This window comes from Ipomoea nil, unplaced genomic scaffold (assembly GCF_001879475.1).
Source record: "Ipomoea nil cultivar Tokyo-kokei standard unplaced genomic scaffold, Asagao_1.1 scaffold0873, whole genome shotgun sequence".
Classification (NCBI taxonomy): domain Eukaryota; kingdom Viridiplantae; phylum Streptophyta; class Magnoliopsida; order Solanales; family Convolvulaceae; genus Ipomoea; species Ipomoea nil.
Window position 1 is genome coordinate 515071 of NW_017617301.1, and position 24104 is coordinate 539174.

The 24104-nt window shown below is 39.1% G+C and overlaps 2 long non-coding RNA genes across 2 annotated transcripts; both read left to right on the plus strand.

Annotated features, from left to right (window-relative positions):
- The first annotated feature begins 268 nt into the window (after nt 1-268).
- LOC109178876 lies at nt 269-8413 on the plus strand. The gene is made up of 3 exons (XR_002053782.1): nt 269-396; nt 1294-1299; nt 8403-8413. It is a non-coding gene; the product is annotated as an uncharacterized LOC109178876 (long non-coding RNA).
- A 2671-nt stretch (nt 8414-11084) lies between these two features.
- LOC109178878 lies at nt 11085-23728 on the plus strand. Its single transcript, XR_002053784.1, has 3 exons — nt 11085-11096; nt 18842-18844; nt 23634-23728. It is a non-coding gene; the product is annotated as an uncharacterized LOC109178878 (long non-coding RNA).
- Nucleotides 23729-24104: the final 376 nt, after the last annotated feature.

The following is a 24104-nucleotide window of genomic DNA, read 5'->3' on the forward strand; positions in this document are numbered from 1 at the left end:
ATTTAAAACAACATTAATCTAATATTTTGACTAAAAATTGATGAGGACGAAAGATTTTTCGTCCTCGCCAAATTCTCCGCAGGAACGTAGACAGGGACTATTTTCAATTTCCTGTTGAGGACGGAGACAGGAAGTATACTTCCCGCCCCCGACCCGCTCCGCCCCGCCCCGACCCGTTGTCATCCATACTCTAAATATGGGTACTCACTTTTAATTTCTAATTTTAGTTCAGATGGTTCAACTCGTCCGATTAGCCCGACAACCCGAAGTTTAGGGTTAGGGCCAAACCGAATCTGAGAATAAAATAATAATAAACCGATTAGCCCGAACCGATTAGCCCGATAACCCGACAGGGCTAGCCCGAAACCGAGTGGGCTGGCCCGATTGACATCCCTAGTCTCAGCATACTGTTCTAAACTGATTGAAGACCATGACAAGTACTTGATATCAAAAATGATAGATGAGGACGAGGAGGAAGAGGAGGACTCAGATCAGGTTTTTATTATTACTAAAGTCAAATAAATTTTTACATTTTTAATCCTATGTTTGACATGTTTTAGACTAAACTTTATTTTAATATACAGGAAGCTTCAAATTGAGACAGTGATGTCAACAGTCCAATAAATATACAACAGTCTCAAAGGCTAGACAATGAACATTTAGAGGCTAATGGTGTGAAGCGATCGCTTATGGACCAATTCTCCTCCTCTAGCAAGAAGGGAAAAACCGTGGCTGTTAAACAAGAAAAACTTTAATGATTTGGGAGACTACAGACTATTACCACATTATTGTGGTTTTTTATCTTTTTAAACTGATCACTTGCCCTGTTAAATTTCACTGTGTTTGTGCTGAACAATTTCATTTGATTTGAATCTATGATTAGACTATTTGCCATTGTTATTTACCTATGATTTTTTATAAACATTCATAAATCTCTGTTTATTACCTTCTACTGTTAGATATATGAAAATGTATGCAGGACAAGAAGGAAGCAAACACAAGGAAGCAAACACAATCACACTCATTTAAGAAAGCAAACACAGTCAAGTACTGTACCACATAATGGTTTTCAATTATTAAGCTGTTGCCATCTGCTAAATGTGTATCCAAGTACTAAGTCTGTATTTTAAATTGGACTCTATCTAATGTAATAAAACTCATTATTTACACTGTATACAGACTGCTCTTTTACTTTGAAACTCACACAGTTTAAATATCATCATTAGCAAACTACCAAAATAAAGTAACATCTGACAATAGTAAATCAGTAACACTTCACATATAACATGATAGATTTAGGTCTCGCTAAATTGAAATTCAGTTTTAAAAAAGTTAGTGTTCACACTTTAATACTATGAATTAACTTTCTGGATATCATTGGTGTGTTTTATGCATAAAAAAAAATAAGAACAAACACAATACATTTATCATAGTATTCTAGATCTTTAAATAAACATTAATTATAGAGTCAAAAAAAAAAAAAGAATTCAGCATAAATTGACTTGGTCAATTTCAAATGTGATTAAATTTTCAGAAGTCAATTGTATACCTAACTCAATTAAATCCTAAACCTGCAATCAAAACAAATAATGTGGTAAATAGAATTTAATTTACATTTTCATAACTACATTTGAAAATATACTAAATCGAATATATAAATTACAAATCAGTAAAAAAAAATGGTGCTAATACGGTAACTTCTAAAAATGTGAATTAAAAACTCATACACATTGAAATTTGACATAGAGGAGTAACACTGCTCTTTTTTTCATTACAAAATTACAAAATTTCAGATCATGTCTATTTCTAATCAAAGTACACAATCTAGGACTAACACTGTTGACATCACAGTACAGATCACACCTAAGATTGAAAAATTTAATGTTCTAAAAATTAAAAACACAACAACTAATTAGATGAATAATAACTACTAAAATTTGGCATCAGAATGACCAATCATGTTAATATCATTCTCTGCAATCCATTCAATTGCTGTGTACAATAATGGCATCAGAAATGTAGCTTCATCATTTGCCAAACCCTTAAAAAAATTGTTAGTCACAATTTTGAATAAAAACTAAACAATTAAAAGTGAGTGGGAACATGTGTATTTATTTACATAAGTCTGACTTGGTCAATTTCAAATGAAGAAAATTTTATACCTAACTCAATTAAACCCTAAACCAGCAATCAAAACAAATTAAAGTAAATAGAATTTAATTTACATTTTCATAACTACATTTGAAAGTATACTAAATAGAATATATTAATTACAAATAAGTGAAAACAAATGGTGCTATTACGGTAACTTCTAAACATGTGAACTAAAAACTGATACACATTGAAATTTGACAATGAGGAGTAACACTGCTCTTTTTTTCATTACAAAATCAGACTGCTGTTTTGTAATTACAAAATTTCAGATCATGTCTATTTCTAATAAAAGTACACAATCTAGGTCTAACACTTTTGATATCACAGTACAGATCACACCTAAAATTGAAAAATTGAATGTACTAAAAATTAAAAACACAACAAATAATTAGATGAATAATAACTAAAGTGAATCAGCCAACAAAAGAAATAGACATGTTAATATCATTCTCTGCAATCCACTCAATTGTTGTGTACAGTAATGGCATCAGAAATGTAGCTTCATCATTTGCCAAAGCCTAAAAAAAATTGTTAGTCACAATTCTATTTAAAAACTAAACAATTAAAAGTCAGTGGGAACATGTGTATTCAATTACATAAAAAGTACATTGCTTTGTTGTTTTTCAATAAAAAATGAAGAGTCATATCATTGTTTTTCATCATTCCAATTACAGTGCAATCTTAAATGCTAAAAACCCAATAAAACCTTCACCTTTTTTAATCCAACTATTTCTACTACCAATACAATCACAACAAAACATTGGAACATACACAATAACAGATCAGAGATGAGGAAAATAGTTGCTTCTACAATAATAGGAAGCAAAAGGAAGCAGATAATCGACAATAAAGGTACCATAAACACATTCAAAACTAAAATTTATACTTTACCTCAGCAGTTTTAGTTCATTGCACAATTTTACAGCTCTTTACCTTTATTGATGCATGCTTAGCTTCCCATCTTTGTAGTATAGATATAGATCTAAAAACTGCAACTCTGAAATTAAATTAGGCATCGCTTGGTTCGTCAATAATATCCTATGAATAATAATAACCAAATAATGTGTGATGTTCACTATACAGACCAAAAAAAAAAAAAAAAAAAAAAAAACTACGAATATGTATCCTATGCTAAGATAAGAATTTAGAGAAAAAAAATTGTTTAGTTTCACTTATCTTGCATAAGATTGCGAGAAAGCTGCCGGTAATGTCCATCTAAGGTCATGAACACCGTACGGAGGCATACAGATCTGCTTGATCTAGAATTAGGAAACAAAATAAGATTAAAACAAGATATATTATACGGTCGGACATAATCTCTTATAAAATACGAATTACAATAGGGTATAGTTTACTTATCTTACAGCCGATGTAGTGGAATAGGGTAGTAAGTGAAGATCTAGATCATCAATCAACGTTAGAACCTTCAAAAACGCCGATCCCAGACTCAAAACGAAGATCGGAGAATAAAAACTTAGATCCTCGAACAACAACTCCACCGATGATCCGCACATCTCAGCTAGGGTTTCAGAACTGAACCCTCATCGGATGTTAGCGGTGATGAAGACCTTGCAGTAAGGTTGAGATCTTCTACGAATTAAAGAAGATCTCAACAATGTAATGGCAAATGAGGAACTCTACGATCGGAAATGGGGTTTTTTGTCTGAACAATGTTAGAGATAAGGTTAGGTAGATATGAGAGGATGCTAGCTGTACGAGGCTTTGGAATATGAGAGTTCAAGAAATGCCAGATCCATCTAGAAGACCCCATTTTGGAAATCACGATATGCTAACATTATATTGGGTAGGGTTTGGGCTTTAGTTTTTAGGTAAAGTTGGGCTTGGTCTTAAAAAGAGCAGTGTAAAATAAAGTTTAATGCATTTAAATGCTAGAATTATTGGTCAAATTATGTTGTGGATAATGGTCCACAACATTGTGTGAACAATTGGTCCATCATGTACATTTTTAATATATTCAAAGTATATTCAAATGTATTTTATTTATGTACTTAAGTTACATTATTTTGAGACTTATGGTACATTATATAAAATAATGTACACTTGGTAGATTAAAAAGTCACTTTCAAAATATATACCTTACGTAGGTAAATTATGTACCATTAGTATATTAGAAATGTATTTTATTTGAAATTATGGTCATAATCTTATCGTTCATTTTAAAACTAAAGGTACTTATCTATGAATATTTGCACATTTTCATTGCAGAAAATGTTGAAAATTCTCCGGTTACAAGCACTCACAACGCTATTTTGCAAAAAAAATAGTTCAAATTTACACACGGAATACACACCACAACAAGTGGGTACTTCAAGTGGTACACCAAAAAGTGGTCTAACAACAGGTAAACGCTTTACACTTTTCAAATTTAAAATATCTGCATATACTTCGGTCTAATACACTATTTAGAAATTTTGTTGAACATTATATGTTATTTGCAGTTAATCCAGAAAGTTTAAATATATGTATGAGTACATGTCACATGGAATATACGACAAGCAAAAGTAACTCCAGACATTTTGCAATAGGCGGCAGAACTCCCTTTTTATCAAGTACAACAAGCTCTATATTTCCTGGTTAGTTATATTAATGCATATACATAATATTGTTTATTTCATATCAAAATTCTGATATCATCAATGACAGACCGAAAAACTTCACATTTGTTGTAAAAGGTACTGTAACTATGTCGAAGAGCAAACGATCACCTCTACACAATATATCAAACGGTAAGTATTTTTTACATCATTTAACTTTGCTTAAGTAATTTTTTTTATGTATTAGACTTTTTTTTCTACTTTAAATAAAGTAGGTACCAGACAATGCAACAAGAGACCATGCATGAATGAGGGTAAAGACCGTAGCCAAGATAATGTGGCCAATCGCGATTTGTTTCAAGGTTTTGAAGAAGTTTGCAATACTAATCGCATTTTAGAACAAATGGAAGACACTTGTGGTAAGTTCAATATCCACTAACATTTGCGAAGATACTTTACAAAATAATTATTCAATTGTATGTAGTTAGTTGTTTAAATCAAATGTATTACTGTATCGTAGGATTGGTCGAAATTCCGCAACAACCTATACAACATATTTCAAATGGTAATTCCTTTATTATTTTAAATCTTAGGTCAATTCAAAATTATTTTAGGTGTACGTAATGTTTAGGGTAGAAACCAAAGGATTCACCTGTTTGATAATACTCAGTTCAATACCGGTATGTATAATATGAAATGTTTAAGGTCATCTTATATAATTTAACTAAATAATATTTAATTATCAATGTAGTTGAATACAACGATCTTGGCGATGCAAATAACACATGTCAACATTGTGGAGCTTTTTTTTTTGTACGAAGAAAGGATAAACAAAACAGTTATTCACGGCACCCCAAGATATTCAATGTGTTGCAACAATGGTAAGATTCAATTGCCACCAACCATGAGGCCACCAAATGCAATATACAATCTGTTTTTTGGAGAAGGAGAAAAAAACAAGCAATTCCTGCAAAACATTAGAACATACAATAGTATGTTTTGCTTCACGTCCATGGGTGGTAAAATAGATAGAAGCGTGAACAAGACCGGTGGTCCACCAATTTTCTGGATAAATGGGCAAAACTTCCACTACATTGGTAGTCTCTTGCCGTTCGACGGGAAAAAACCCCATTTTGCACAATTGTATATATATGATACTAATAATGACCTTAGTAGTCATATCAATTCTGTAAGGTAAGTACCTGTAAATTAATTATATGTATAATTTTATACATATTTGTAAGCACATCCATGTGGATATTTGATATACTTATTTGGTCTCTTTCTAGGCAAGATGGTGAGCAAAACGGCATCCATGTCGAGATTGTTAATGATATTCAACAAGTTTTGGATACGAATAATGTCTTGGTCAAATCATTCAGCATGGCACGATCTGAACTACAAAAGAATCCACTGGCTGAGGTTAAAATTAAATTGCTTGGGAAGAGATCAAAGGATGCGAGAACATACAATTTGCCACAAGTTTCTGAAGTCGCAGCATATTGATACAAATATTGGAGAACGTGACATTATGGTGGAAATGAAGAGCGGCCTCTTGCAAAGAATTAGTGAATTAAATCCAGCTTACTTGCCTATGCAATACCCTTTATTGTTTCCGTATGGTGAGGACGGATACAGGGAAGACATCCCCTTCTCTACATTAAAAGAAAACACAACTGGTGGTCGTCAAAGGATAAGGCCTCGAGAATATTTTACATACCGTATACAGTCTAGGGTCTCTGAGGTATCTACTTTATTACATTCAAAAAGGTTATTCCAATAATTTCTGGTAGATGCCTATACAATGGTTGAGTCAGGAAGGTTAATCTATATAAGGACACACCAAAAAAGTTTGAGGTGCGAATCGTATAATTGCTTGAATGGTGCATTAACACGCGGTGAAGTTGACCCCACTACTCAAGGAAAGAGAATAATATTGCCTTCGAGTTTTACAGGGAGTGCTAGATACATGATTCAAATTACCAGGACGCTATGGCGATATGTAGATTGGTTGGATATCCAGATCTATTTATCACATTCACCTGCAACCCCAAGTGGCCTGAGGTATAACGCATCTTGAATGGTAGAAATTTAAAACCTGAAGATCATCCTGACATAATATGTAGATTATTCAAAATGAAATTGGATGCTCTAATCTCAGACTGTAGGAAGAACAAGTTATTTGGACCAGTAATGGGAGGTACGTAAATAAAATGCCACTATTTAAAGCAGTGCGAGAAGTTTGACTGTTGATATATTTTGCTCTATTTTAATTTTTTTTCATTTTTATATGTTAACAATGATATATACCATAGAGTTTCAAAAAAGAGGTTTACCGCATGCTCATATTCTCCTGTTTCTGGATAAAATCAATGGAGCCCATAGTGTGGACAATTTGAACCACATTATTTCAGCTGAGTTACCTGATCAAGAAGCTGACGCAGAATACTTCAAAGTAGTTGAGGAGTTTATGATGCATGGTCCTTGCGGGAGAGCCAGGTTGACTTCTCCATGTATGGCGAATGGTAAATGTACTAAACATTTTCCCAAAAAGTTTGTTAATTTCTCAACATTTGATGAGGATGGTTATCCTATATATCGGAGAAGAGACAATGGTCGTTCCGTGATGCGCAATGGGATTAACTTGGATAATAGGTACGTGGTACCACACAATAGGCATTTGTTGTTAAAGTATAATGCTCATATTAATGTTTAATGGTGCAATCAGTCCCGTTCAATCAAATATCTGTTCAAGTACGTAAACAAGGGTCACGATAAGGTGACAGCAGAGTTTTACAGAACCAGCAATGATCAAGATGGACCGCAAGTTATTGATGAAATCAGTATATACTATGATTGTAGGTACATATCGTCGTGTGAAGCATCGTGGCGGTTGTTCGGTTTTGATATACAGTTTAGGACACCATCAGTGGAACGATTAAGCTTTCACTTTCCGAATCAACAAAGGGTTATTTTCGGTGTTGTGGTGATCTTGTTCGCCCTTCCTTAGTTGTTGTTATCTTCTTAGTTGTTGTTACCGTTTGTAGTTGCTTGTTGTTTGCTTTGTGTGCCGTTCTTGCTTGTTCGTTTTGTTGAGTAGCTAGTTTTGTGGTTGATGCTTTGAAATAGTTGTTAGTTCGTAGTTGTTGGCTAGAAGTTGGTGGTTGTGTTTGGTTTAGATTTTGATATGCTCAGTATATCCGTTGGATAAATTTCTCACTTTCTTGTTTTAGTATACCTTCTTTCTTGCTTTGAATCCTTGTGGAATCTTTTGGGGTTTTTGACCAAAAGAAATTGCTCTTGGCACTCTTTGTCACATTGTTGTTCTTGTTACCGTTTGTTCTAATTCGTCGTACCCAAGCTTCGGGGATGAAGCTTCTTTGAAGGGGGGGGGGGGGGGAAGATGTGACACCCCGAAATCCAAATTCGGTTAAGGGATTAATTAAGTAATTAATCTTATTTCAATTTGTAATTTAATTCCTTAAATTCCTGAAATTTAATAGTTGGGGACTAGTAATTGACTAGTCAACCCCATAGTCAAAGTTGTACCTTGAGCTTTGTAAGGAGTTCCCTTGTTCCTTAAACCTTTCCATGATTAGTAAGGGTATTCTTGACCTTTCACCTTGTGTTAGTATTGTAACCTAACCTAGTGAGAACACCTCATTTCTATCCTTAAACTTTCCAAAATCCTAGCTCCATCTTCTCTCTAAAAAGGTGGATAGCTTTTCTTCCGAGCCAAGTTGAAACCTTGTCAAGACTTCAAGAGTTGACTCCAAGATTCTACCTTTCATACATTTGGTCATCTAGGAGGGTAAGATCCATGTTCATCTTGTGTTTCTAGTGTTCTCTTAGGTGTCTTTTCTTAAAGATAGGATCTTTATGATCTTTTGGTGTGTTCTTGAAGTGGGTTTGGAAGGTGAGCTTTGATAGGAGCTTGGTGTGGTGTTAAGTGAAGGTTTTTGGTCTACAAGAGGTAACCCATGCTCTACAAAATCTATTTTTCTTACCTATTTGATGATTCTTGGATTCTACATGTGTTTTGCTATGAAATGTGAGTGTTTATGCATTGTCTTGTGAAAATGCATATCTAGAGCTTGTGTTTAGGGTTCTTGTATGCCATTGCTTGGCTATTCCTTTGATTCAAGTCATTTTGTTGTATTTGGTGAGATTTGGCATGTTTTGGAATTGAATTTGAGCTTGGAGTTGAAAATCCCCGAAGGGATTATTTTGGGCACAAGGATGTACCCGCGGGCGGAACGGCGGGCAGAGCCCAACCCACCGCCCCACCCGCGGGAACGTGGCTTGTGGGTGTTGGTACCCGCGGGCAGGACCACGGGTAGGGGCCTACCCGTGGGCCCTCCCGCTTGGTACGTATTGTGGTTGTTGGGGGATTTGTTCCCCGTGATTCTTTTGACTCGATATTTGGTCTTTTGACTTCCCGATGTTCTTTTGTGGAACTATTTGAGCGTCTTCTTGATGTTTCGTATGTCTAGAACTATGTGGTAGGTATCCATGTAGGTTTTGGTGTCTTGAATCGTGCTAAGTGTTCAACATTGTGATTCGTTGAATCGTGATGAGTCTTGTGTGTTCTTCGGAACTACGTTTGGTTTACCCGTTTGATAAGCATGCTAGTTCGGTGTTTATATGCAAGCATGTGTGTTGTTTGTACCTTCCTTGGTTGATGTTAACTTGTGTTAATCATCGTTGTTGTTGTTGGGCTGTGACCCATTCCTTGATTGAGTATGGTTTCATATCTTCGTTGTGATCCATTGATTGATTCCTGTCGTGATGTGATGTGTGTATGGCTTTACCTGGATTGCACGATTAGTGGTATGGGACGCTAGTCACCAAGGTATTGCAGTGGTCCTCGTGGTGGCCATGACGTGATTATGGAGCTGTGGCCTTTGTGTAAGGTTCACGTGTTTATTTCTGGGATAACATGTGTTATCCAGGGCATGTGTTGCCATGTGTGATCGGTACCCTCATGTACTATGAAATCGATGGTTTTGTTGGAGGTCTGTTGGAGGGGGAACGACGGTTCCCGGGGGAATAAGGTTGGACTTGGTGTACAGGGGTCCTGAAGGTAAAGGTTGGAACTAGACATAAGGTTGAGGGTAGCCATAAGGTTGGAACCGGGCATAAGGAAGGCATATCAACTCGTGATGGGTGATGTCACGAGGGCTTGTGTAGCCGTTGTTGTGAGTTCTCTTCTTGTGACGTGTGTAGTCACAAAGGTATGTGTTGCCTTGGCATGTGTTGCCGTGTGTTGTGTCTTTATCCCTTTGAGTTATGCATGTCGGGTGTTGGTCTATTGTGTGATGATAGACCATACCTTGAGACTTTTTGTGAGCCGTTGTAGTTCTTTGTAGTCTTGGGATGTGTTCCCGTGTTCTTATTGAGAGTGTTTGAGTCTTGTGTTGACTATTACTCTTGGTTTTTGACTTTTATATATATATATATATATATATATATATATATATATATATATATATATATATATATATATATATTCCATTTCGAAAATGGTTTTACAAACTTATATCTTACCTATGTATGATATTTCACATGTATTGGTGGGTTACCAGTATTATTCGCTGACCGAGCGTCGTCCCATGTTTTATATGCTTCTTTCAGGTGATGCTTAGACGAGTGCGCGGTCTAGAGCCTGCTAGCATAGTTTCCCCTTTTTGTTTTGTGGCCTGTGAGCCAATATAGACGTAGAACTCTGTTGGATGGTTGTAGATTTAAACAATGCAAATTTAGCCTGTGCGTTCACCCTTGGGTGAGCGTGGCATAGCACCCCGTTTCCTTGTTTTATATATACCTTATCTTTCCGTCTTCCGCTGTGTTTGGTGTTTTGGTTTAAGTTATCTGCATGTTTTAAGGCTTTAAATAGCTTGGTTTTAGGGGGTGTTACAGTTGGTATCAGAGCCTAGGTTTGAGCTTAGGATGTTAGAGTCTAGACTTTTAAGTGGCTAAGTGTGGTTTGAAACCTTAAGGTGACCGTAAGAATCTAAGTGTTTAGGACTTAGGATTCTTAGGACGCGCGTTGAGGTTGTGAGTTCTTTTATCGTTTTCTGTTGTGCTTTTTGTGCTTGTTTTCCTTTTAGCTTTGGTTCTCTTTAGTTGAGGCATCAGGTAAGGGTGCGCGCCCTAAGCTTCCTCCCGTTATCGTGCTGTTGCTGTAGAAGTCGAGGATGGCATCATCGAGACGTCATGCAAGGTCTTCAGAAGCAGTCACCAATGAACAGTTAGCTCAAAGTCTCCATCAACTGACGCAGATCACCCAGACGTTGAGCAACGCCCTCCTCAACAACCACCCTCTTCGATATGGGAATCGTGACATAGTATGCCAAGTCGCAAGTCTCCGTTCCTCGATCTTCGCCGGTGAAAAAGATCCTACAGTGCTGGACGAGTGGATCCGGATGTTTGACAAGATCTTTGAAGTTGTGTTATGCCTGGAGGATCGCAAGGTGGAATTGGCTACGTTTTACCTTCGGCAAGAAGCGGACCCGTGGTGGATGCTTGAAAGGCCAGATTGTAGACAAGATCCGGAGTTTAGTTGGGAGGACCTGAAGGTTAAGTTACGTGAGCGGTTCTATCCTGCTCAATTCAAGGAGGCCTACCTTTGTGCAACGGACCTCTACCGAGTTCAGCTAGTTCAAAAAGGAATCTGGGGGAACCGTAAGAAGAAGCTTGACGAAAGCGTTTCACCTGTGGTTAGGAGTTTGATGGCTACTAGTGTTGGATCAACAAGAAGCCTGCAAAGAGATGACTCTAAGAGAGGTAAGGCTACCCAGCCAATCCGGAAGATCAAGGCTAAGGGAAGGTGCTCCGTTTGCAAGAAGTGTGGAAGTGACCACCCCAGCGTGGACTGCCTTGGGAAACCGATAGAGTGCTTTGCTTGTGGCAAGTAAGGTCACCGGTCCTTCGAGTGCAAGTTTAAGAGGAAGACTTCAATGGACTCAACAACAACCTCGGCAAGGCAAGATCAACAGTTGTGAGACAGATACAAGTGGGGACCGTGGAAGTAAGTTTTGTACCCTTTTGTTGCACCTCCCTTCATCTTTGTGCCTTTCCTGCGTGTTAGCTTCGGGCGTTAGCTTGTTTGAGTGTTGCCTTGACCCTCGTAAATCTCTTCTTTCCTTTAGACAAACCCAATCACCCTTTTTGCCAAGTGATCCTTTTCTTCCAAACCTTGTTCTTGTGTTCTTCCAAACCATCTTGTGCATGGCGGCGGTGACATCAGCTTATGAAGGAATCCGGCAAGGTCTAAGAGTTAAACCACGTCCGAGTCGAAGTAGAGAGCCTTCAGTTCGTCAATAGTGCAGTGATCGAAGCGTCAAGTCGAAGAAGTAGCCTGAAGTCGAGAATCCTTAACCCTCTTTAAGCCGTCTTTTTATCATCTTCTTGTCAAACCAATTGTCTCTTTCCGAGAAATCTTTCCTATCTCTTCGAGCGTCGTTCTCGTTTCCTTCTTAATTTGATTCTATACAAGATGACAACCTCGTTTTCCTAAGTTGTAATCTTGAAGATCTTGATTTCCTTCTTAACCTATGTAATTTTGCATTACCTCATTTTACGTAAAAAGTCAGAAATGGTTGGCTGACTTAAAATACTGATTGATTCAGTTAAGCGCCTACTAAGTAATGATAGATCATGAAGAGAACATCAGAGGAAAAAAATAAACAAACACACAGAACGAACACTCACAATGTTACCCAGTTCGATACGGTGTGTATCTACGTCTGGGGGACGATCACATAGGCGTCCAATCCACTAAATCATAATCCAATGTACAAAGGTAGATATACAATAATCTTACCCTAGTGCCCCACACAAGGTACATACCCAGTCTACACAGGTTTAGTGGATTGTTGAAGATGGAGAGCCATGCATACAGAAGTCCAATGAAATCCCTTCACTTGGAGAGCTCACTCTGATGCAGTCCACTTCAGTGACGCTCTATAACGTTGTTCCCACAACAGTGTGATCTTAGTGTCCTTTCGTTTAAGCAGCAGTAACTCTTCTCAAGTTCATCATCTTAATCACCGTGAACATGTTGTATTGAGAAGATGCATGACAATCAAAGATCTAGTCTCATCAAGCTGATATGAAGTGTTTCTTCTTCTTATTTGACGTAACCCTAGTTCCCTTCAAGAACTGGTACTTATAGATCCTTCAATAAACACTTTCCATAGATGTCTTTGATTGTAGAAGGTAGGACTATAAAAGAGGAATGTAATCTTAGCAGATTAGGTCCATTACCTTCTTTGAAGATACGTTGATCGTCTTTCCATACTGGACTGATAATACCGCGTGAGCTTCTTAAGGAAACAGCTTCCCTAAGTCAGATCTTCAGTGTCAGTTCTTCTGTTGTTGCTTCTGATTGATCAGATATCTGTAGACCCAACCGGACAACTCTAAACCTATCTTAGTATGCCATAATAATATTGCCAATTATAATATGGGGTTTTTGAACATAAAAACACTAACAAGCTCCCCCTTTGGCTATTATTTGGCAAAACAACTCAACTATATAAAAAGAACTAAGATAGGTTATTAAAAGAAGCAACCCATGTGTCCAAACTGATTACATAGGATAAAAAGCACATAAGATCCAAAACAGTCTAAAAACAAAAAAACGACATCAAAACATAACGCCCAGCCAGGGTCAGAAGGTACATAACGCCCAGCCAGGGCCAAAAGGTACTTGATCACAAAAGCACAAAAAACTCCCCCTGAGTTACTTCTCCCCCTCTTTGCCAATGGTAGCCAAAGATCAAGCATTTGAGGGAGAGTCACAGTCAGACTTCACGGGATCCACAGCAGCAGCAGCAGTATCAGTCAGGCTCATGCGGAGAAGAATAGTAGCTAGCTCAGTGCGCGCACCTGTCAGTTGCTTGGCAATGATACCGTGCACCGTCTCAAGATCAGCAACTCGCGCCTTCAACTGTTCGGAAAGCTTCACATCTTTAGCATGAGGAGACTCATCATTCACGACATCAGGTTCCGAATTGGATGGGGCAGTCACAGGAACGACATCCTTCATATGATCTCCAGAGAGAAGACGTTTGTCAACAGTATAGAGCAGCGTCGGACTGATCACTTCGCTGGGCATAGGCTTAAGACCCTGAGAGGTAAGGATGCCAAAAATCAGATTTGGAAACGGTAGTCTTACCTTCTGTTCCCGGGGATGAACCAGAGTTAGAACATGATAATAAATCCATTTGCCCAGATCAAACTGCATCTTAGTTCCAATTCTAAATAAGAACCCTGCCAGAAGTTTACCAACTGTGTTGAAATGAGCTGATGGAAGCCAGTTGTGCAGAGCCAGGCGATGTAGGATGACATATCTAGACGTGAGATGCGAGCTCAGCAAATAGTCCTTATCTCCAGTAGGCCAAGATGTAGTCTGTCCACCGGTAAGAGTTTTGGCCACCACATCCCATTCAGTAACAGCTTCTTCTTGCACTGCAGGCAAGCCATAGTATTTATTTATCACATCTGGCCCAAAATCATACCACTTCCCTCTGATGAAAATCTGCATCAGTCGTGGCCCTGTGAGACTGTCAATCTCATCACTGAGATTGCTATAGAATTCATATGTGAGCAGCTTGGAGTAAGGACAAACATCTGTAACAGTTTTCAAAAGGCCAACTTCATTCAGCAAGGGCAGGATATCGCAAACTGAGTTCAGTTGATTCTCATCCACAGTTCTTTGAACAATCAGCTCCCTTCTGACCATAGTGGCCCATTTTGTTTGTGCAGCAAGGGATACAAACTGAGGTTTGTAAACAGTAGTGTCAATTCCTTCAACAGGTGGAACCTCCGGAGTTACACTTCGACCTCTTGACCTTGTGGTCGATTTCCCTTTTTTGGCAGAGGGGACTGGTGCAGAAGTAGCTTCAGCAGCAGCAGTTCCTTGTTGCTTAACAGAGGAACGTAGAGTCTTGAATACTTGGTGGATAGGTGGGTCTCCTTCAAGCTTCTCACTCGACTTTCTCCTCTTCACAGGCTGAACCACATCAGCATTATCAGCACTGGTTTCAACAACAACCTTTGTTGGAACATTCTTCTTTTTCGTCGGTCTTGTTTCTCTGGTCGGGGATTGAACTGGTGTCACAGAATGGCTAGAATCAGAAACATTTGCAGACGAGCTTCCAACAATATTCGATATCTCTCGAATTTTGAAATTCGTGGAATCAGGATGTGCAGTTGCCTCAACAGTAGGTGCAGCCGGTGAAGGTGCTTGGGATCCATACACCTCAGCCAGTATCTTATCATCTTCACTGGAGGATTCTGAAGGATGTATCACTCGGTAAGGTTGAGGAATTGAAGCAGATGGTAACCCAGCAAAATGTCGCACATGATCCAGGCTTTCTCCTAAAGATGTTGCAGTGTAAACAGGGACTCCACCTGTTTTCTCAGACTTGTGGGGACTTGATAACTCAACAGTTTCAACAGTTGCAGGTAAGGCAGGAGGATCAACAGCAGGACAAGACTCTTTAGAGACATTAACAGTTTCAGACGGAGGCAGAGCAATATTCTCAGAAGCATAAACAACCAGACTTAGTGGATTTGGTTCATCAGAGGACTTTGTTTTCTCATCAGACACATGCAACGCATCAGATTTTTTACCAGCAAAATCAGTTACAGACAAAGATAGAGGATCAACATTCACAGGGGACTTCTCGGAACCCAAAGCAGATAGATTTTCAGGCAAAACAGACACAGACGATGGAATAGAAGAATCAACAGGTCTATCAGGAGAAATTTCAATAGGGGTTTCAGAATCATTTACCCGTTGTCGAATAATCTCCTGTCTGTGTGTCGCTTCTCTCTGAGCAGCTTCGAGATACAGAGCTTGGGACTCCTCTCGTCGTCGAGCTTCTTCAACAGATTCGAGGGCACATTGAGCAAAAAATTGAAGGAATGCCCCGGCCCGATTTCCATCCGAGGGTTCTGGAATAAACACTGGAGAGACATCATCACTGGCTTCGGCAACCAACACAAGAAGTTAAGTCACATTGTTGTTTTGTTACCGTTTGTTCTAATTCGCCGTACCCAAGCTTCGGGGACGAAGCTTCTTTGAAGGGGGGGAGGATGTGACACCCCGAAATCAAAATTCGGTTAAGGGATTAATTAAGTAATTAATCCTATTTCAATTTGTAATTTAATTCCTTAAATTCCCGAAATTTAATAGTCGGGGACTAGTAATTGACTAGTCAACCCCATAGTCAAAGTTGTACCTTGAGCTTTGTAAGGAGTTCCCTTGTTCCTTACACCTTTCCATGATTAGTAAGGGTATTCTTGACCTTTCACCTTGTGTTAGTATTGTAACCTAACCTAGTGAGAACACCTCATTTCTATCCTTACACTTTCCAAAATCCTAGCTCCATCTTCTCTCTAAAAAGGTGGATAGCTTTTCTTCCAAGCCAAGTTGAAACCTTGTCAAGACTTCAAGAGTTGACTCCAGATTCTACCTTTCATACATTTGGGCATCTACGAGGGTAAGATCCATGTTCATCTTGTGTTTCTAGTGTTCTCTTAGGTGTCTTTTCTTAAAGATATGATCTTTATGATCTTTTGGTGTGTTCTTGAAGTGGGTTTGGAAGGTGAGCTTTGATAGGAGCTTGGTGTTGTGTTAAGTGAAGGTTTTTGGTCTACAAGAGGTAACCCATGCTCTACAAAATCTATTTTGCTTACCTATTTGATGATTCTTGGATTCTACATGTGTTTTGACATGAAATGTGAGTGTTTATGCATTGTCTTGTGAAAATGCATATCTAGAGCTTGTGTTTAGGGTTCTTGTATGCCATTGCTTGGCTATTCCTTTGATTCAAGTCATTTTGTTGTATTTGGTGAGATTTGGCATGTTTTGGACTTGAATTTGAGCTTGGAGTTGAAAATCCCCGAAGGGATTATTTTGGGCACAAGGATGTACCCGCGGGCGGAACGGCGGGTAGAGCCCTACCCGCCGCCCCACCCGCGGGAACGTGGCTTGTGGGTGTTGGTACCCGTGGGCCCACCCGCGGGGTACGTATTGTGGTTGTAGGGTGATTTGTTCCCCGTGATTCTTTTGACTCAGTATTTGGTCTTTTGACTTCCCGATGTTCTTTTGTGGAACTATTTGAGCGTCTTCTTGATGTTTCGTATGTCTAGAACTATGTGGTAGGTATCCATGTAGGTTTTGGTGTCTTAAATCGTGCTAAGTGTTCAACATTGTGATTCGTTGAACCGTGATGAGTCTTGTGTGTTCTTCGGAATTACGTTTGGTTTACCCGTTTGATAAGCATGCTTGTTCGGTGTTTATATGCTAGCATGTGTGTTGTTTGTACCTTCCTTGGTTGATGTTAACTTGTGTTAATCATCGTTGTTGTTGTTGGGTTGTGACCCATTCCTTGATTGAGTATGGTTTCAAATCTTCGTTGTGATCCGTTGATTGATTCCTGTCGTGGTGTGATGTGTGTGTGGCTTTACCTGGATTGCACGATTAGTGGTATGGGACACTAGTCACCAAGGTATTGCAGTGGTCCTCGTGGTGGCCATGACGTGATTATGGAGCTGTGGCCTTTGTGTAAGGTTCACGTGTTTATTTCTGGGATAACATGTGTTATCCAGGGCATGTGTTGCCATGTGTGATCGGTATCCTCGTGTACTATGAAATCGATGGTTTTGTTGGAGGTCTGTTGGAGGGGGAACGACGGTTCCCGGGGGAATAAGGTTGGACTTGGTGTACAGGGGTCCTAGAGGTAAAGGTTGGAACTAGACATAAGGTTGGGGGTAGCCATAAGGTTGGAACCGCGCATAAGGAAGGCATATCAACTCGTGATGGGTGATGTCACGAGGGCTTGTGTAGCCGTTGTTGTGAGTTCTCTTCTTGTGACGTGTGTAGTCACAAAGGCATGTGTTGCCTTGGCATGTGTTGCCGTGTGTTGTGTCTTTATCCCTTTGAGTTATGCATGTCGGGTGTTGGTCTATTGTGTGATGATAGACTATACCTTGAGACTTCTTGTGAGTCGTTGTAGTTCTATGTAGTCTTGGGATGTGTTCCCGTGTTCTTGTTGAGAGTGTTTGAGTCTTGTGTTGACTATTACTTTTGGTTTTTGACTTTTATATAGATATATATATATATATATATATATATATATATATATATATATATATATATATATATATATATATATATATATATGATGAGGAAAGCTAATTCAATTCGATTGAACAATCATAATCTGAATACAATACAATAGGAAAAGCTAACGTAGAGATCCCTATCTATCAGGATAGTCAAAGTAGACTAACTCTCTACCACACAAATAATACCTATAGAATACAATAATAATGTGACAAATAATAACTCTACTAATACACCCCCTCAAGCACAAGGGTGATGTAAAACAACGTTGAGCTTGTCACGTAGCAAAGCAAATCGCGGCCCTGGCAGAGGTTTGGTGAAGATGTCCGCTATCTGGTCTTTCGTTGACACAAAGCTGACGACGAAGTCCCCTGAAGCTACCTTGTCCCGAACAAAATGAAAGTGTATTTCGACGTGCTTCGTCCTCGCGTGAAAGACGGGGTTGGCGCAGAGATATGTAGCGCCCAGATTATCGCACCATAGAGTTGCCGGTTCACCACTATGCAACCCCAGCTCACGTAGTAAGGATACCACCCAGGTTACCTCCGCCGAGACATCGGCTAGGGCCTTGTACTCTGCTTCAGTCGACGAGCGCGCAACAGTGCGTTGCTTCCTGGATAACCAAGAGATAAGATTGGGCCCCAAATAAACAGCGTACCCACTGGTACTCTTCCTATCAGTCGGACAGCCTGCCCAGTCTGAGTCTGAATAGGCATGTATCGAAGTAGACGACGACGGTGAAAGACGTAAACCATAGTCGAGTGTGCCTTTAATATAGCGCAGCACCCGCTTCAATAAGACCCAGTGATCATCAGTCGGGGAGTGCATGTACTGACATAAGCGATTCACTGAGAAAGAAAGATCCGGACGGGTGATGGTGAGATACTGCAAAGCACCGACTAGGCGTCGATATTGCGTCGGGTTTTCATACGGTTGTGGTGATGGTGTAACGGCTTGCGTGACTGCAGCTGGAGTGGCCAAAGCTTTGCAGTCGGTCATACCTGCCCTGTGTAAAATATCTCCCATATAACGACGCTGCGATAGTATAATCCCACCATTTTCCTGCACCGTTTCAATCCCAAGGAAAAAACTAGGTGTGCCAAGATCCCGGATTTTAAAAGTTGCTGCCAATCGGTGTAGTAAGGCATCAATGAGGGCTGCATCACTGCCCATCATGATGATGTCGTCGACATAAACAAGGAGAAAAACCCGGGATGAGCCCGCTGTGTAGTGAAAAAGGGACACATCTGTCTTGGAAGGTGAAAAACCTGCAGAAACCAGGTAATCATGTAGGCGCTTGAACCAGGCGCGGGGTGCTTGCTTCAGACCATACAACGACCGTTGCAAATGACATACATGCCCTGGATGAGCAGGGTCTTCGTAACCCAGTGGTTGTTTCATATAAACAGTCTCCACTAAGTGCCCATTTAGGAAGGCATTATGGACATCCAGCTGACGGAGTGTCCAGCCTTGTGAGACGGCCACGGAAAAGAGCAAACGAACCGTGGTAGGTTTGACGACAGGGCTATAAGTTTCAAAGAAATCTTCGCCCTCCACCTGGTTGAACCCTTTGGCTACTAACCGGGCTTTATAGCGCTCTACCTTACCGTCTGCAGTGCGCTTGGTACGGTAGACCCATTTGCACCCGATAATATTCATATGTGGTTCAGCGGGAATAAGCCGCCACGTATTGTTATGTATAAGAGCATTGAACTCTTGATCCATGGCATCACGCCACTGTGAGTGCCCTACAGCCTGCGAATAACATGTCGGGTCAGTAGATGTAGTTAGGGCCTGAAAGGGTTCATTCGTGCCACGGGTCTGATGATGCAGACGCATGACATGATCCCGCTCCTGCGGTTGCGCTCGGGCGCGACCCCGTCCCCGGCCCCGCCGAGCAACCGGGGCCTCTAATGCAAGAGGCTGCGGTTCCTGTGCCAATGGAGTGGGCTCACGAACAACTGGGCCAGGACCCGGAGTTGGGCCTGGCGGTAAAACATGGGGCACAATGGGCCCTGCTGCCCATGGTAGAGGTGCGGACTCGGATAAAATCCGTGATTGTTGTTCTGCAAAGGGAAACACACTTTCGTCAAATCTGACATGGCGGCAGATATAGATTTTCTCAGTTGTTAGGTCCATGCACCTATATCCCCTAAAAGACGGGGGGTAACCTAGGAATACACATGGGGCCGAGCGGTACTCTATCTTGTGGCGATTATAAGGCCGTAGATGAGGGTAACACCGGCACCCAAAGACACGAAGAAATGTGTATGGGGGCGGCTTTTTGTGTAACACCTATAATACCACACAAATAATACCTATAGAATATAATAATAATGTGACAAATAATAACTCTACTAATATATATATATATATATATATATATATATATATATATATATATATATATATATATATATATATATATATATATATATATATATATATATATTCCGTTTCGAAAATGGTTTTACAAACTTATATCTTACCTATGTATGATATTTCACATGTATTGGTGGGTTACTAGCATTATTCGCTGACCGGGCGTCGTCCCATGTTTTATATGCTTCTTTCAGGTAATGCTTAGACGAGTGCGCGGTCTAGAGCCTGCTAGCATAGTTTCCCCTTTTTGTTTTGTGGCCTGGGAGCCAATATAGACGTAAAACTCTATTGGATGGTTGTAGATTTAAACAATACAGATTTAGCCTGTGCGTTCACCCTTGGGTGAGCGTGGCATAGCACCCCGTTTCCTTGTTTTATATATACCTTATCTTTCAGTCTTCCGCTGTGTTTGGTGTTTTGGTTTAAGTTATCTGCATGTTTTAAGGCTTTAAATAGATTGGTTTTTGGGGGTGTTACAATGGCAGCCAAGGAAAAAAGGATTTTCAATTGGTAAAGCATTCTATGTACCTCCTGGGTTAGGGGAGATCTTTTATTTGAGGTGTCTTTTGAATAAAGTCAAAGGTCCCACAAGTTATTTAGATATAAAAACAGTGGATGGTGTCTAATATGAATCTTTTAGGAATGCGTGTTGTGCTTGAGGATTAGTAGATGACAACAGGGAATATGTTCATGCTATAGAATAAGCAAGTCACTGGGCCACAGCTATGAATTTGAGAAGATTGTTTGTCACTCTCTTGATGACTAACTCAATAGCAAAACCAGAGGTGGTGTGGGAAGCTGCGTGGATTCATTTGTCAGACGATGCACAATTCAAGATTAGAGAACAATTGGGAATTCCAGGTATTCTATTTTTCCTTTTTACTGTTACAATAGAATTTTACAAACAAAGTTATCATAGTTGTTAATAATATTGTCACAGATTGGATTATATCTGAAGATGAGAAGAAGAATTTTACACTTACGGAGATAGAAATAATGCTTTCAGCTATGGGAAAAAGTTTGAAAGACTTTCAGTCAATGCCGATACCTGATTTAGTTAATCATTCTAGAACAACCAATCGGTTAGAAGGAATTGGCATATGATATTAATGTAATGAAGGAAGAGAATGATACTTTGGTGGAGAAACTAACTGAAGAGCAAAGAACAATATATGACAACGTATTGCAAGATGCTGAGAATAATCTTGGAGGATTTTTTTTGTTTATGGATACGGTGGAACGGGAAAAACATTCTTGTGGAGAGCATTATCTTCTGCTCTAAGGTCAAAGGGTGAGATAGTTTTGAACGTTGCATCAAGTGGCATAGCTTCTCTTCTATTACCCAGGGGAAGAACTGCCCATTCAAGGTTCGCAATATCGATCGTTGTTAATGAAGATTCAACCTGCAATATCAGCCAAAGCAGTCCTTTGGCACAGTTGATCATGCAAAGTAGGTTGATCATTTGGGACGAGGCACCAATGATGCATAAATTCTGCTTTGAAGCTTTGGACCGATCTATGAGAGATATAATGCGTGCCAAAAATCCAAACAGCTTCGATATGACTTTTGGTGGAAAAATAGTGGTGTTAGGTGGAGATTTCAGACAGATTCTACCAGTCATTCCAAAGGGCACGAGGCAAGATATTGTGCGAGCAAGTATAAATTCATCCTATCTTTGGAGAAGCTGTAAAGTGTTTAGGTTAACAAAGAATCTATGGCTTAGGGCTTTGAAATCAGATAGTGAAGTTCAAGAGATTGCGGATTTTGCAAAGTGGATTGCTAATATAGGTGATGGAACAATTGGTGATTCAATGGATGGAGAATCTGAGATAAATATTCCTGAACAATTTTTGCTCACGTGTGGGGAGGATCCTATTTCTACAATTGTTGATAGCACATTCCCTATGTTTCGCGGTGGCCACAGAAATCATGAATATCTAAAAGATCGTGCGATCTTGGCGCCAACTTTGGATGTTGTAGATACAGTCAACGAATACATGAATGACTATAACAATGCTGAAGGAAGGACGTATCTCAGTTGTGAATCGGTATGCAAATCTGATTCTAATGTTGACATGTTTGCTGATCTGCACACACCGGAATTTTTAAATGGCTTACGATGTTCTAAAGTTCCAAATCACTCATTGACTCTAAAAGTTGGCTCCCCAGTTATGCTCTTAAGAAATATTGATCACTCATTGGGGTTGTGCAATGGTACAAGGATGATTATTTCAAAGTTGGCTGATCATGTTTTAGAAGCTCAAATACTGACCGGATCAAGTGCTGGTACAAAGGTCTTAATTCCAAGGATGTCCTTAACACCTTCGGATCCAAGATTCCCTTTTAAATTCCAAAGAAAGCAATTTCCGCTAATGTTGTCATATGCCATGACAATAGATAAAAGCCACTGCCAAACATTGTCCAATGTGGGTTTGTTTTTGAAGAGGCCGGTTTTTAATCATGGTCAAATGTATGTAACATTGTCAAGAGTTAGTAATCCTAAGGGATTAAAAATACTTATTTATGACGAAAATGTACAATCTAAAAATACGACTACAAATGTCGTATATAAAGAAGTATTCAATAATGTCTAATACATTTTAAATGTTTTGCGGCAGTGCTCGTTTTTCTATTATACAATATATATTATATTGATTACATATATTGTCGTGCAACGCACGGGTGGAACTACTAGTAATTATTAAATTAGTCAACATAACATGTCTATATCGGTAATTTATAAAATATTGCATATATTATATATTATATCTCTATCTCTTCTCTTCTCTTCTCTTCTCTTCTCTTCTCTTCTCTTCTCTTCTCTTCTCTATCTCTATCTCTATCTCTATCTCTATCTCTATCTCTTTATATCTTTATCTTCTTTATCTTTATCTTTATATTATTATATATAAATAATCTAGCCACAAAATTTTCCCTCCAAAATGTGAGTGCATTTTGATAGAAACAAGATTAGCAAGTATGAATGCATTAATTGTGTGAGTAGATATATTTATACATATTTTTTTAGCTCTATCTCTATCTCTATCTCTATCTCTATCTCTATCTCTATATAAATTAAAGCATAATGAAGTATGTAAAAAAGTTTATTGTGTTCAAATTTATTGGTAAAGTTTTATATTTAATATAATTTGTGTATAGAGAAATTTTCAATTTTGGTCATATGACTATAGGGACTTTGTTAATTTCAGAACCTGACTTTCAAAAGTGTCAATTTAGTACCTTGACTATGCAATTTTTATCAATTTTGGTCACTCCGGTCAAATTGTCGACCAAATTTCGCCAAAAAATTTTAACAGTTAAAATAATGAGGGTATTTTAGTCATTTCACATCTCTTCCATCTTCTCCAGCAAATCCGTCGCAGCAGCACACCTTCCAAAGCCGTCGCCGGTGATTTATTAGGGTTTAGATGGCCAAAATTCCGGTTGAAAACATCTGGCCGTTTGTGTAAGGGGAGCATGATATATCGACGGACCTAGAAATCTCCAAACTGCACTTCTCTTTGTGCTCGTCCAGCGCACCTCCTGCCAAAATTCCGATTGGAAGCTTTTCCGGCCAAAAAAAGGCTTGCTCGAAGAAGAAAGCGAAATGCTAAAAGTGATGTTGGTGCCTATTTATTCTAAAACTTCTCTATATCAACATTATGATAAAATTGATGTTGAATAAATACTTATCTTTTTGGATAATGTTGAATAAATACTTTTCTTTTTGGATAATGTTGAAAGCATCGCATCGCACCTCATCCTCGAATTCACCGGAAAAAATGAATTCGCCAGAGAAGAAGGGAAGAGATGTGATATGACTAAAATACCCTTATTATTTTAACTGTTAAAATTTTTCGGTGAAATTTGG